This window comes from Dromiciops gliroides, chromosome 4, assembly GCF_019393635.1.
Source record: "Dromiciops gliroides isolate mDroGli1 chromosome 4, mDroGli1.pri, whole genome shotgun sequence".
NCBI lineage: Eukaryota > Metazoa > Chordata > Mammalia > Microbiotheria > Microbiotheriidae > Dromiciops > Dromiciops gliroides.
Window position 1 is genome coordinate 178,186,104 of NC_057864.1, and position 5,181 is coordinate 178,191,284.

The following is a 5,181-nucleotide window of genomic DNA, read 5'->3' on the forward strand; positions in this document are numbered from 1 at the left end:
AAGACATCAGATTGGGGGGGGGGGCAGGGCAATGAGGGTTAAGTGACTTGCCCTGGGTCACACAGCTAGTAAGTGTTAAGTGTCTGAAGCCGGATTTGAACTCAGGAAGTGAGTCTTCCTAACTGTGGTGCCAACACTCTATCCACTGTGCCACCATGTCTTTAGTAATCCATTAAAAACAGTACCCCAAATCTCCTTTATTTTTTTTTTGTTTTGTTTTGGTTTTTTTGCAGGCAATGGGGGTTAAGTGACTTGCCCAGGGTCACACAGCCAGTACGTGTCAAGTGTCTGAGGCCGGACCTGAACTCAGGTAATCCTGAATCCAGGGCCAGTGCTCTAACCACTGCGCCATCTAGCTGCCCCGCAAATCTCCTTTATCCATCCCTCTACATTTTTGTAATATCCTGTTTTATACAAAGGGTCTAGTCCAAATGTCCCCTGTGAACATTAATGCCCACTAAATATTGTTTCACATGCCATTTTCATATCTTCATAATATTGTTCCATAATGACAATATTCAACTAATCAAAATGTGAAACAGAACCAACCATTTAGCATTATACCACAATCATGCTGTAAAGTCAGACTCTAAGCAAGAAATGGTCTGGCAAATATGCAAACCACGACCAATGGCAGTAACAGTCTTCCATCTGCCCACTGGTAGACAACTACACAAGAGTGACCCAGGTAGCACCATTAAAGAAACCTTTCATATGCAAATGTAACAGGGTTATAGCAGAACAGGCGTGATAGAAGGAACTACACTATTTAAAACAAAAATGAGCCTGAAAAAACAAATATAAAACAAAAATAAGTCTAGCAAAAGAAAACCATAAATAGGAGAATTTAAAAAACAATCACACTTCCCATATGAAAAAATGCTCTAAATCTCTAATGATTAGAGAGATGCAAATTAAAACAACTCTGAGGTACCACCTGACACCTATCAGATTGGCTAAAATGACAAAAAAGGAAAATAATAAATGTTGGAGAAGCTGTGGGAAAATTGGAACACTAATTCATTGTTGGTGGAGCTGTGAACTGATCCAACCATTCTGGAGAGCAATTTGGAATTATGCCCAAAGGGCGATAAAGCTGTGCATACCCTTTGACCCAGCAATACCACTTTTAGGTCTTTTTCCCAAAGAAATCATGGAAAGGGGAAAGGGACCCACATGTACAAAAATATTTATAACTGCTCTTTACGTGGTAGCAAGGAATTGGAAGTTGAGGGGGTGCCCATCAATTGGAGAATGGCTGGACAAGTTATGATAAATGAATACAATGGAATACTATTGTGCTGTAAGAAATGATGAGCAGGAGGAGTTCAGAGAAACCTGGAGGGTCTTGAGTGAGCTGATGAGTGAGATGAGCAGAACCAGAAGAACATTGTATACAGTATCATCAACATTGAGTGTTGATCTACTGTGATGCACTATATTCTTCTCACCAATGCAATGGTACAGAAGAATTCCAGGGAACTCATGATAGAAGAGGATCTCCAAATCCAAGGGAAAAAGAAAAAAAAAGAACTGTGGAGTATAGATGCTGAATGAACCATACTATTTCTTTTGTTTTGGGTGCTGTTGTTTTTTTTTTCTATTTTGAGGTTTTTCATCATTGCTCTGATTTTTTCTCTTATAACAGGACTAATGCAGAAATAGGATTAATGTTATTATGTGTATATATATGTGTGTGTATAGATATATATATGTATATGTATATAGATTTATAGATATAACCTATATCAGATTACCTGCTGTCTAGGGGAGGGGGGAGGGAGGGGAGGGAGGGAGAAAAATCTGAAATTGTAAAGCTTGTATAAACAAAAGTTGAGAACTATCTTTACATGTAATGGAAAAAAAAACCCTTATATGTTAAAAAAAATCACACTGAAAATTTAATAAGAGAAAGAGAACAAATTAGCATATGTTAGAATTTCATTAGTAGAGGGAGTTCCCAGGTGAGGAAATTCCCTCTACTAAGTGCATGTGGGCACCTTCTTTTCAATTTTTAATCTTTGAGAGTTATCTAGAAAACTAAAGGGGTGGGGTGGGGGAGCAGCTAGGTGGCTTGGTGGATAGAGCACCCGCCCTGAATTCAGGAGGATCTGAGTTCAAATCTGACCTCAGACACTTGACACTTACTAGCTGTGTGACCCTGGGCAAGTCACTTAACCCTCATTGTCCTGAAAAACAAAACAAAACAAAAAACTAATTGGGGAAAAGGCACACAGACAGCAAATGAACTCAGGTCTTCCTGATGGCAAGTTTGGCTTTCTAATCACTCACTACACCATGCTGCCCCTTAGATGACATAAATGAAAATAAATGTGTACTTTATAGGAAAGCATGTCAAAATTATAAAATTCACAGGGCACATATGGCTTTACTTACTAAAATGATTTAGGGCAACAAAGCTTCCATGTAATAGTAAAAACTAGTCAGCTAAATTCAACTCTAAACTCCAATTAAAGAAATTATTAGAAGAATTAAAGGAAAAACAAAACAATTTAAAAATAAAACAAAATATTATATAAATAGAATACAAAATATAAAAATTAAAGTGACAAGAAATCAAACGGTTGAAGGTTTCCAGGTTCAACAACTTTGTGAGGTAAGTAGAACCCAAAGTACTGTTCTCATTTTATAGATGAGAAGTTCAATAACTCGCTCATGACTGGTAATAGAATAAGGATCCAAGTCAGGACGGAAACCTGAGGGACCGTTACTCTTTCTACTATAACACCCCGCTGTAGCAATTGGTTATTTTCCTTTATGTTTTTTTAATAAAACCAAATGTCACAATATTCCATAAAGTTTTCCTAAATCATTTTAGTAAGTAAAGCCATGTGTGCCTTCATTTTTATGTTTATCCCACCAAAGCCAGAACAAATAAAATGTTTTCTTCTTTGAAAAAAAAAATAAATTTGTAACACAGGTATCTTTAATACTACTAGTAGTAATACTAGAAACTTTTCTTTTCCTTTTCTTTTGCATCTTGCAGATTTTAAGATACTTGAAGGCAAGTACTGTCTTTCTTATTATTATTTGTATTCTCAGTGCTTAGCCATGTAATAGGTGCTTAATAAATGTTTATTGACTGAATAGAAACTTCTGCTTAAAAGAAGGAAGAGTTAAAACATGTTCCTGGAGCAGAGGAAAAATTTAAGATAAAAAAAATAACAAAACAATCAGAACAGGCCTCTACATCTAACAGTGGTTGAGGGGTAAAGGTGAAAAACTCTGCTCCCTCTCTCTGGTCCCCACCCTCATGTGGACAGAGTCCTCTTTTCCCAACTCCTCCCTTCCAGCATCTCTGTGGATGTGACTTTTCCTTTGGTCACTGCCCTTAGAGTGGGAGGGAGGAAGCATGAGGCTCTTTAACCTGTGTGGGAAGAAAAAGAGACATCTGAGACACCCAAGGCAACTGACTCTGAGGGAAGTGGTTTCTACTCCTTTCCTATGAAGTCTCTTTTCCCTTAATGTCACTGAATAGCTATTGTGCCTATGAGAGGTCCAGATTCACATGACCTTTTCTTTTGAGGGAAGGAGTTATCAGTGACTCTTTGATTCATGTTGAACCCACCCCCAACCCCCCACCCCCACCCCCAGCCAAAACACCCTGGTGAGTTGTAAAGAGACTTTTCTTCTGTCTGTGTCCCAAAGTGTAACCCCTCACTTCCTTTAAATATCACACACACACACACAGACACACACACACACATGCCCCTATATAGAGAACAATATCTTAGAGAAACTAGTTTCTGTTTGAAAATACTTGATCAATATAGAAACCAAACAGATTGTTTAAAAGAAACAAGTAATGGGAAATGCACTTAGTAAGGAACCTATCACAGAAGAGACAGGAATGTGAGTTTTATCACTGTGGCTTACAGCTGACAGGGAGCAGCTACAGTCTTCTCTCTGTCTCTCTGTCTGTCTGTTTCTCTCTCTCTGTCTCTTTCTGTCCCTCTCTGTCCCTCCTGTCTCTCTCTGTCTCTGTCTCTCCCTCTCTTTTCTCCTCTTTCTTTTTTCATTCTCTTCTCTGTGTCATTTTTTCTATGTCTGTCTCTTTTCTTTCTTCTCTTTCTCTCCCTCTTTCTGTCTCTATGCCTCCATGTTTCTGTGTCTTTGTGTCTCTGTATCAGTCTCTGCTTTCTTTTTCTTCTCCTCCTCCTTTTCCTTCTTCTCCTCCTCCTCTTTCTTCTTCCTCTCTCTGTTTCTCTCTGTGTATATCTGTCTCTTTGTCTCTCTCTTCTCCCTTCCGTCTAATTCACAGTCATGACCAAAGTCCACAGCACTGTGAAGCAGCCAGGTCATCTGCCCTCACTCTCTCCAAGCGCACTGCCACTGAGAAGTCTCATTCTATCCCTACCACACTGTTTCCTTTTCACCTTTCTAGAGATCTTCAGCTCCTTCCACATTTCAGACGAGAGGAGAAAGACATGGTCATAGTATCCATAGCTCCCAGGGCTTAGGTAGGAGAAATGTCAAAATTTTCTGTCCACTCATAGATATTGAATCTAATGATCCAAGGCACAAACGTTTCATAAATTTAGTATAAATTAAGTATGCTGCTGAGGGGTTTGAAGAAATTATGACTGAGAAAGCTACCTCGAAGGGGACTACAGTAGACCAAGGCTAAAATCTATGAGGTGTTGTGATATGTGACACTGAATGTGGTATTGTCACATTGTAAATAAAGGGAATGCTCTCAAGTCTCTCAGACTGTCCTTAGCTAGACTCCATTCCCACACTGTGTAAGATAAGCCCAGTCCTGATGAGCCTGCGCTATGCACTTGGTTGAGATGATCCCCCATGCAGAAGAGGCTGGAGGACCGGCTTTCAGGAGAGCTGTGATGATGAGCTGTACCTCAGAGAGACTTTGGAGCATGCATGGACGTCCTGTAGCTGGTTCTGATCTGCTAACCGAGTGGTGAATGGCAGCCTTTTTTATTGCCTAAATTTGTGAAATGGGAACTGGAAGCATCTTCAAAAGGCCTTAGTCAGTCTTGGCTTCTCTTCTCTTGAATGACCTCCCATCTCTTGGTTTGACTTCAGCTATTCAGCTTCCTGATAGATGGTGCCCAATGAGAGGCATGCTATAAGGAGAGAGGCAGCTGGTGGTGTGGTGGATGGAATTCAGGGCCTGGAGTCTGGAAAGCCTGAGCTCAAATT